An 11,100-nucleotide genomic window follows, 5' to 3' on the forward strand; every position below is an offset into this window, starting at 1 on the left:
ACAGCTTTAAATTCACTGAAGAAGAGATTTGTACAATATGACAATTGTCTTTAACATCCCAGTTCACCCTTTATAATATGCTCTACACTGCTCTTGTTTACTGTATCTGTACCTACAGGCAATATGTCATAGTGATTAGTCTTAAAAGCATGTGCCCAGCAATTTAAGTGCAGTCTTGAGAAGGAGGACAGGCAAACAAAAAAGATGAGTGTGATTTAACGCTGTCAAAAGAGCCAAATCAGAAATCTCACTTCACGGCACGCTAATGTTATCCACACTTTTTCACTCGTCCTCTTATTGCACTCTTCCTATTTTGCACTATGACTATTTGCACACCTGTACAGATGTTCTTTTCTGTAAATATATTTTCAGCTCTTTATTACCTTTAGTACTTTTTACTTTTTTAATTTATCCCCTACCCTATTTATTGTTTAGTGTCATTTTCCTTTAGTTTAAGACTGTGTTCTGTGTTACTTGTCATGCATGTTGCTCTCACCAAGACAAATTCCTTGTATGTGTAACATACTTGGTGAAATAAAGAGATTCTGATTCTGATTCCGATTCTGATTCTATTCTCTAAATTAATGGGAGAACTGGAAAGCACATTGGTTGCTTAAGGTCAGCTGCTATTATCTTACAGAGCTACAATGGGGGTGCAATGTTAGAAGTGGGTGGCAGCAATATACATTTAGCTAACAATTCCACACTGCCATGTCTTCCTTTCAGTGGTACAGTTGGATAAAAACATTCAAAATGATTGGATATTAATGGTTTATTATAATAATGTTCTCCCATTTTTTACACTTAAATGTACATGCAATAATGCAAAAAATATAAAATAGCAGGAAGTGCTAACAATGATTTTTTTTAATGCCAGAAAAGCATTTTTGAGAGTGCAATATATTGCAGTAAGCATTGTAGCAAAAAGTTTAGGAGGACCATGTCAAATAACCAACACCCAATTTAACAAATGCTGTGGACTTTTAACATCCATGGTATACTCATTAACATAAGCAAAACATGTTGCCATTTAAACCACAGATTTCATCTTATAACAACTGTCTGCTGTACTGTCACAACCGTGATTGGAACAGGCCATATTCCACCAAAGTGACCAATACTCTTTCTGGGTCACAGATCTGTGGAGATTAGAATTTTACTTCATCTAAAGCTTTGAATTCAACTGATGAAGGCCTTAATAATTAGCTAATGAGGTGAATCATGTGTGTTTAATTAACATGCTCAACTGAAAATAGAATGGAAAGGTCAGGATTGTTTAATGCATGACATTGCTACCATGCACATGACATATTTTTTGGTTGTGTGTCAAAGTTTGATTCCCCATCTGGGCAAGTTATCCATTCTATAAGAATAAAAGAGTACTTGGGTGAGGTTTCTAATTGAAATCTCTGACTGTAAGTTGGTAATGCCCTGAAAGGTACTGAATGCACTGTGCATCTACAGTTGCAAAATTAATTTAAGTGAACCCTTTGCATTTACCTGGATTTCTGAATTGATTACTAATAAAATATGGTATGATCATTATCTAGGTCACAATTATAGATAAACTAAACTAATAACACAGTTGTACTAAGCTAAACTAAGTTCATTGCTGCAAATGGCAAATGTGTTTCAGTTTATCAATGTTTATACGATTTTTTACATGCGCAGCCCTCCTTAGGTCATGCATAGAATCTCAAAAGGGGTTAGAAAAGGTGTGAGGTTTTGGTTTTGGCAGAAACTCCCACCATAATATGTCTACATTGGCACCCATTTAAGCCACATTTCCCTAGGGTTATCTCCACGAGTGCTCAAATTATGAGTCTTTACTGCTATTTGCTAGTTTGCCAGTCCCTGGCCTTATGCTGAAGAATCCCTAAGCTCCCATCCTTCACCTGTAAATGTCAAGCCACTGTCAGTGTAAATGTCAAGCCACTGCCAGTGTCAAGCCACTGCCACCCAGTTCAACCACCCACCCAGAGCAAACGTGAATGCATTGTAAATGTGTAAATGTGTGCATTGCAATCAACACTTTTTAAGAGTGTTGAGATACTGCTATGATATCACACTAAAAGTAGTAAATTACTTATTACAAAATTCATTAAACCAAATCAAATCAGTCAAACCAAATTGATTTGTATGGTGCTTTTCAACTGGTGTTGTCACAAAGCAGCTTTACACAATCATTAGTAAAAAGACAAGAAATCAACGATCTAAGAAGACATGAAAACCTAAGACCCCCAGTGAGTAAGCCAAAGGACTGTGTTAAGGAAAAACTCCCTCAAAGCTGGAGGAAGAAACCTTAGAAGAGGGGGGGACTCACCCTCCTCTGGTCGAAACAATTTATGAATTATTGATAAAAGTCACAGAACCAGCAAGACTGTTTTACTGCTCAGGTGTGCTGATTCAAGATTCCCTTTAGATTTTAACATGGTCATTAGACAGGTAGCAGACAGCATGCCGTATTTTCTTTTTTTGTTATTTGTTCTTATTTAGGCATTTGTTATGGCATTTTTCCTGCTATTGGATAAAGTGCCAGCACCAGTGTGTGACGCAGTTGTCCTACAAGCAAATGTCTACATAGCACCGACCCTCAAACAAGCTGTTACTGAAATTGACTTTGTGGTTCAGCCACAACCATTGATTGAAAGTGCACACTGTCAGGCCACAGAGATCCTGCTGTTTGACAAAGCGTAATGCTAACCAAACCCAGCACCCCCAGCAGGCTCTGATACAATGCACCATGCAAATGAGCTCTACAAAGATTCTACCCTTATATGCCTTAATGAAATGTTTGTTATTGTATAGCAGCTAACCCAAAATTCTAGTTTCAAAGAATGAGAGTGAGTCAGTAACAACACAACAGTACTGATGAATGGTGGTAGGGGTGGGTGGAACAATTAAGCAAGTTGTAAGGTCAGATAGTTCATGAGTTTCTATCCTGTCTACTACATTACAGTCATATTGTTGAATGCGATATACATTCAGGGTTGGGTAGTAACGAAATACATGTAACAGCGTTACATAATCAAACAGTAAAAAACAGTAATTGTAATCTGTTACAGTTACAGTGAAAAGTGATGTAGATGTAGATTACAGTTATTTGTCTCTATACAAGACATACTAAAAGGATTAAAATTCAGCTTAAAAAGCATCCCTACTCTTACCATGTTTGTTTCTAATGGAGTGAACGAGTGTGCGTTTATAAAATTTAGCTGTTGTTGATGTTTGTTGGTTTTTGTTTTCTTTTTTTAATGACTCCCACAGAACAAGTTGAGTCTAACAATGCCCATGATGGAGAATCTTAAACCTTCTCAGCATAGCATGCACTAAGAACTAATGTAAATTTCAAAAGAATTTTTAAAAGCAAAAAGGAAAGGAATGTCACTCTCCATTGTAAATTATGTCTTTCAGCAGTAAATATTCACTCAGTTTCAAAAGATTCAAAGAAACATTTGAAGGTAAAAACATTTCACAGAAAAAAATGTACACAAGCTTTCTACATTTCTACATTTCTTTAGCTGCCCTTTACTCTGCCATGTTAGACAATCCAGCATACACCAGCAAACCAGATCAACATGAAATTTAGAACACTTTAGATGTACATGGAATTCATGCTGGCCTAAGCCTGCCTGGCATGGCCTAATGGACATGATGAATGGACAAATAATTTAACACCAACTTTTTACAATCTTTTTATATTAACTTTGAAAATGTAAGATTTTTTCCCTTTCTCTGTGAAGTTCTCATTTTGAAGCAAGGGTATATATAATTTAGTAGACAGAGAATTTGTTTCATGAGGTGACAAGATTGACATGGATATGAGACTGTTTGATATTTTGTGTAGACACGAAGGATGGTTTCGTTTATACGTTTTTCTTTTGTCTTTTGTTTAATATATGGCTTAAAAAAACAAGAAAGTAGTCAAATTACATCGCTTTAATATAGCAATTCTTTTCATTAAATTACAATTATGTTTTAAGTAATCAGTAATCTGTAACAAAATACATTTTGTAACCCTCCCAACCCTGTATATTGCAAGGAACAATGACTAGCAGTTCCTCTAACAAAAAATCAAAGACTCTTATCTGGCATTTAAACAGCATTTTGTCACTGTCACACAAAATCCAAAATCCTGCATTTCCAAAAAAGAAAAAAGGAAAAAAACTTTCTTACCTTTCAATGGAAGTCAATGTTAAAAAGACTGTATTCAAAGTCATTTTGGATCATTTATATTGGTCCAAATTTTTACATTCAAAAATGTGTCAAAAAGTAAAAAGCGAATACATCAAAAATGGAGATTAGGTTTTTGTCTAAAATTTTGACAAGCTGTGATCTGTGTCCAAAAGTACTGACCCTGCAGGGTACCTGAGCTATTGCTTTGGATCCCTTCCTTTTTTGTTATGTTCAAACTGGAAAAGTAGGAAATAAAAAAAGTGCTTAAAACTTTCAAAAGTGCTTAAAATGTATTCTAAACGTTATGATTTTTGGAAGTAACGTCATCTTTTGCTTTCACAATGAAATAATTTGACCAGGGGTCTTCATACAGTATCAAGTGATTTACAAAAAAAGTTTCCTTTTTATTGGATTTATGTGTATTTGCGTTAACTGTAAAGACAAACAAGACGAAAGAAAAACTTATAAACGTATAAATTCATATGAAACCATCCTTCATGTCTACACGAAATATCAAACAGTCTCATGTCCATGTCAATCTTGTCAATCTCCAGCATTGCATCCATTCAGTGTATCTCCAATTTTCACTCTAAACAAGTAAAACTTTTTTATTAAAAATAATATTTAACTTTAATATATATATATATATATATATATATATATATATATATATATATATATATATATACAGTGCCCTCCATAATTATTGGCACCCCTGGTTAAGATGTGTTCTTTAGCTTCTAATAATTTTTTTTTTCAAAATAATATAGGACCACCATGGAAAAAAAGAGTAAAATCCAACCTTTAACTCAAGTGAATTTTAAGGAAAAAAAAAATCCCTGACTAAGAAATAATTATTCTTCATAAAATCACCTGTTCCACAATTATTGGCACCCCTAACATTTCTTAGGAAATAAATGTAATTAAAGTATTTCTGTCAATTCTACAGTAGTTTACGAAGTTGATCAGAGTATGTAGGAACATTTAATTAGTAATTCACAACTTCCTGTTTCCCTGGGGTGAAAATATGACGTGACACAAAGGCCATTTCTCTTCATGGGAAAGACAAAGGAACATACCATTCAAGTAAGGCAGATGTGTGTTGACCTCCACAAGTCAGGCAATGGCTACAAGAAAATAGCCACTCACCTACACCTGTCCATATCTACTGTCAGAGGAATTATTAAGAAGTTTAAAACAACTGGAACAGTGGTAAACAAGCCTGGACGAGGACGCAAGTTTATTTTGCCACCACGCACAGTGAGGAGGATGATAAGAGAAATAAAAAGGTCTCCAAAGCTCACTGTTACAGAATTGCAAAAATGGTAGCTTCTTGGGGTCACAAAGTCTCCAAAACAACCATCAGGCGCTATTTGCATGCCAACAAGCTGTTTGGGAGGCATGCACGGAAAAAACTTTTCTCACTCACAATCATAAACGCAAACGTTTGGAGTTTGCTAAGCAGTACTGGAACTTCAACTGGGACCGTGTGCTTTGGTCAGATGAAACTAAGATAGAGCTTTTTGGCAACAAATGCTCTAAGTGGGTCTGGCGTTACACAAGAGCTGAGTATGCAGAAAAGCACCTCATGCCCACTGTGAAATATGGGGGAGGATCATTGAGGCTGTGGGCCTGTTTCTCTTCCAAAGGCCCTGGGAACCTTGTTAGGGTGCATGGCATCATAAATGCTTTGAAATACCAGGACATTTTTAAACAAAATCTGGTGGCTTCTGCCCAAAAGCTGAAGATGGGTCATCACTGGGTCTTTCAGCAAGATAATGACCCAAAACATATGTCCAAATCTACACAGAAATGGTTCACCACACACAGAATCAAGCTCCTCCCATGGCCATCTCATTCCCCAGACCTCAACCCCATTGAAAACCTGTGGGGTGAGCTGAAGAGGAGAGGACCCAGGTCGCTGGATGATTTAGAGAGATTGTGCAAAGAGGAATTGTCAAAGATCCCTCTATCTGTATTCTCCCATCTTGTGAAACATTATAAGAGAAGATTAGGTGCTGTTTTGTTGGCAAAAGGGGGTTGTACAAAGTATTAACATCAGGGGTGCCAATAATTGTGGCACACATGATTTGATGTTAAACAATTATTTCTTAATGTGGGATTTTTTTCCTACTGAATAAATTCACTTGAGTTAAAGGTTGGATTTTACTCTTTTTTCCATCGTGGTCCTATATTATTTAGAAAAAACTAAATTTATTAGAAGCTAAAGAACACATCTTAACCAGGGGTGCCAATAATTATGGAGGGCACTGTATATATACAATATAAGTTATTTGGAGTTGGTTCTTTGCTATCATTATAATTGCAAATGTACATAGCAAAGGCCCTAAAAGAATTTTCTACCCCAACTATATACTATAGTGTTACTACTCCATGTTTTGGAGGCAAGACATTTAGTCATCCTGGACTCTGCAAATATGCAGACAGCAGTCATGAGGAGAAGCCCTGTGTCGTTAGCTCCAGTCAAATGCTCTGCTTTACAGGGCACACTCTCCAGCTGTCTGTACTGACTTTGTGACAGTAATTAGCCAGCAGGGGTTTCAGCGCTGGCAGGGAACTGGACAGCAGCAGCCTACATCTGCAAGTAGCATGTCACACGTGAGAGGCCGAGGTGAAGGGGTGTTGGCAGGGCCTGTGGGTGGTATACTGCCAGAAGGAAAAAAGTGCTGCTCTAATACAAAAGCAGTGGTGGGTAGTGAAAACCGTGGTGTAAATTCATACTACTATACTACACTATATAAAGTAAAGGTGCCATAAAGCAAAACAAATAATACCCAAAGGAGTAGGGCTTGATTTGTGTGTGTGTGTGTGTGTGTGGGGGGGGGGGGGGGGGTGTATTGTATGTCCAAGCCAGGATCCTTTAGGGACCTTTATTTTTAAGAGTGTACGCAAAGCAACAGTCAGGGTAAATCACACATTGCACAGCATCAACATAACATCTACTAGACAGAGCAGCTGGATAGAGATATTCCTCAGTGCCTGCAGCAGAACACAACCTACTTAGGTCCTTAACCTGATTACCAAAGATACCAAGAAAGTGTGTGTCACTTTGTTTATTTTCACAGTAGAGAATGAGGTTTTCCTCCATTTAGACTGAATCTTCCAAACATTAAATACAATAACACAGGGCAAAGCTACCTTTCCTTTTGAATACCCAGATAACATGCCCACTCTAATCTCACATGATTCCCACCGAGTCCCAGTAACAACACATGTGCAAACCCACTTAGAGCGCATGTCCACCTGAAACCCACCTAGCCCATGTTCCATCCATTTGAGCCCCACACTCCCCCAGACTCCTAACACAAACAGCTGCCTAGTGGCCCAATATTTATACTGTAATCAGTAAGTGTTTAATGTACATGGCCTCCAATAAGGGCTGGGAAGTTAAAAGCAAGTCAGAGACAAAGTTCTGATAAACACACAAAGGCATTCTGAAAGTAAAAAGGCTTGAATGTCTTTCAAATTTTGTTTATGTGTGTACTCAAGCTCCAGAAAACAGAGCCTGTGGGCCTGGGGGCTCGTGTATTTTGCTTATCTCTGAACACACTGCAGCAGTGTGGCGAGCAGGCTTGAGAAATGACCGTGGGATGCAAGCCAGTGCAGTAAGTGGAAATGGATGGACGAATCGTTTGTAATACCCCCCTCCCCCCGCCCCTGTCCACGACTCTTTTCCAGCTTGTGGAAATGGAAATGAATGAAAGCGTGTTTTGGGAGAGTGCGAGGGAAATAGTGGCGTCTTAGAACGTGGTGCGGGTGTGAAAACATACACGGTCTCACACCATGGGACGAAGATAGAAGGTGCCTTAATACTTTCAGAACCTCGTAACACGCCTCCTTAACGAAATGTAGGCTTAAAACGGTTCTTTAAATGTACATGGTTTACAATTAGACGAGTGGTTGCAAACTGAAGAGCTTAAAGACAGGAACTATAACATATTTTATTTCTGTGCGAGCACTTTTCACACTGCAATCTTATCCATTAAAAGCAGCACTTGTGTCAGTGTATAACAAAACATCTGTTTTAAATTTAATTCAGTAGCCCGCAGGTAGTTCCCAACAAGTCTTAGCGGACAATTGCGTTGTAACTGCATTACAGTTTTAGTAACTGCATGGATCAATTCTGAAAAATGCTTTATTGTCCTCTTTGAGCTAGGCTTGCGTAATGAAAACACTTGAGCGAGTTCTTATTCTTCATTCATTCTCTTCTCAGCTGAGCATATAACTACATGTTCGCTACACAGCGGCTTATGCACTCCTGGCAAAAACACACTGCCCACCCGCACGAGCACGAAACCCAGCACGCGCTACTATACCTCGTTGCTGCCGCTGTCCGAGGTGCTGAACCGCTCTGATCAGAGATTGACGCCTTTAGGATGGTTTAATCCGTATGGGGCGCGCGAGCTGAAAGATGACGGAAGCACGGCTCACTTGCACAGCTTCAAGAAACAAAACAAGACCCTCAGTCTAAAAAAGTAGTGAAACCTTTCCGCACCACGATTAAAGGCAAAGACGAAAGAGGCGCTCATCAGCAGACCGGTATTCGCCGGTCCAATCTCTCTTTCTCACTCTCTCTCCCTCTCTCCTGATTCACTCTCCCCTCACCCTCTCGGCAGAGAGTATAATTTATTGGCAATTTGCTTATGTCGAGAGACCGTCAGCCCTCTGCCTCTCCGCCCTTTCGCAATGGTCAGTGCAACAGCTAACTGAGGAAAAAACCTAGCCTATATTATATGTGTGTGCGTGTGTGTGTTTGTCTGTGAACTGGAATAAACAGGCAGGATAATCAGTTCCTCGCGGCTAGTTTGGCTCTATCTCTCTTCGAAAAAAATGGGGATAGTGACACGGCAGTGATTACAGAAAAGAAGGCTCAGAGTTTTTTGCACATTTACAACAGACAGTAATAAGACTTACATAAGAACGGTGCTGTGGCAGTAAGGCATCTCGCCAGGTTTGTGTTTTGACGTAAGAATGATGCATCAAAGCTGCAGATTAACCCCTTAAAGGCTTATTATTTCATTAAAACGCTTGCCTTAGAAAACACTAACAACTTTACACCATTCTGCCATTAATCTATTATAAAACTAATTGGTGAGCTTGGGGAACTGATATGTTGCCACACATCTTAGCACCAGTTTAAACAAGTTACTTTGTAAGTTCTGTAATAAATACTTACCGTTACGGTCAGATGTTTATTTGCCGATCAAGCACATCCATGTCATGGTTAGTTGGTATTTTCTTTGATTTCTTTTAAGTTTTTATTTTTTTATTTTTTTATTTTTTTTTCTTGGACAGACTGAGTGTACAACATGCATATTTAATAGAGAAGGGTGCAGTATTTTTTGATTTTCTGAAATCTACCCAGGGTAAAAAATATCAAACATGATCTTTAGGAAATTGCACCTTGATCAGACACTTTTTGGTAGCTAACAAGCTTTTCAACTGGATTGAGGTCAGGATGTTATTCATTCTTCTTTTGATGTGTGTTTGGGCTCACTGTCCTCTTAGACCACTCAAGTCTGTCCAAATTTCATTTGTCTAGTTGATGTCTAGCCCCACAGAATGATGTTACCACCACCATGCTTAGCAGTTGGTACAGTGTTCTAGGTATTAATGCCTTTCACCTATCTGCTCCAAACTTTAGTCAAGCTTTAAAGTGTCAATTTTGGTGCAGGGCCTTAAAGTAAATCTAGTTTGACTGTAGACAGTGAGACTAGTGTTCCTGCAGCTTTCAGGAACAGGCTTGTGCTTTGGTGGTTCTTGGGTTGTTCCTAACCATTGAATTCAGTTTATTTCTAGATTGATAGTGTGGGTTATCTTCCAGACCTTGGCTACATCAGTGCTCAAAGTGGGCTAGTACTCACCAGTTTGTAGAATCTCTTGCAAACCCAGCAGTGCTTACCGTGGCATTGGGATCACTACCATGGTGTTAGCATCACTATAGTTTAGAAAAACTGGAACAATCAAGTAATATGGACGTTTCTATGCATGCATTACAGGCACTTTTACATTACATCTGCCTACCAGCAGCTGGTACTCTTTCCTGCTGTTAGGGTCTGGTCAATCCATAACAACCCTATATACAGTGACTATATGTATATGTTATAAAATCATCAACTGTACAGAAATTCCTAACAATTTAATGTCAGCATTTATTTCTACATTCTACAACATCTTTTTTCTATAATGTCTTCAAATAATATTATGTTATCACCAGAAATCCACTCAGGATCATTTTTGTTTGCTTGAAGAACTGTTTACTGTAGATGCTCATATAAACTATATTATTGTATTATTATTGCTTAGTCATCTTTTACAGTGGCAGATTCATAGGGTTCAAGTTTGAGATGGCATCAAGGTTATTCTCACTTTCATAGTTGCCTTTGGAGTTCCATGCACATCTGTTTAGTGGTGACGGTGTTTCTCCTCTTCTACCACAATTAATTTAACTTCTAAAGACCTCAGTCCCTGGCTGAGGAGGTCAGTCAAGTTCATTTAATAACATTTAATAACAAGTCTTACAGTCCTATTTTACATGAAAAATACATCACACTTTGGTATCAATTTCTATAAAGGCAGAATGCTCACACAGCCAGACAACCTGCTGGATTAATCTTTTCTTCTGATATTCTAAAATGAACGCTGTAAGAATCTGTGATACTTGTAATAATAAGGGGGACCATCCAGGGCCCTTTTCCGTTGGTGTTATTTCAAAATTGTAAAATGGAAATAAAAATGTAATATGTCTTACTTTATGTTATGAGATATTCACAGTAACAAACAAAAAAACTTACTAGGAGTCCCCAAACCTTTGCATTAAAAATAGTCCCAGACACTGTACATTAAAATATGATTGGTTGATTCTTCTGTTAGTTTCTAGTTATGTTGGTGGGTAATCTGATG

At 38.1% G+C, this 11,100-nt stretch overlaps 1 protein-coding gene across 1 annotated transcript in view; it reads right to left on the reverse strand.

Moving 5' to 3' along the window:
- Positions 1-8,865, reverse strand: part of tmem121aa (transmembrane protein 121Aa) — a 32,021-nt gene extending 23,156 nt beyond the window's left edge. The window contains exon 1 of the mRNA XM_072690522.1: positions 8,514-8,865. The gene's annotated coding sequence lies outside the window, so the exon portion shown is untranslated. The remainder of the gene's footprint in view (positions 1-8,513) is intronic.
- Between the last annotated feature and the right edge of the window lie 2,235 nt (positions 8,866-11,100).

Source organism: Salminus brasiliensis, chromosome 10 (genome assembly GCF_030463535.1).
Source record: "Salminus brasiliensis chromosome 10, fSalBra1.hap2, whole genome shotgun sequence".
NCBI lineage: Eukaryota > Metazoa > Chordata > Actinopteri > Characiformes > Bryconidae > Salminus > Salminus brasiliensis.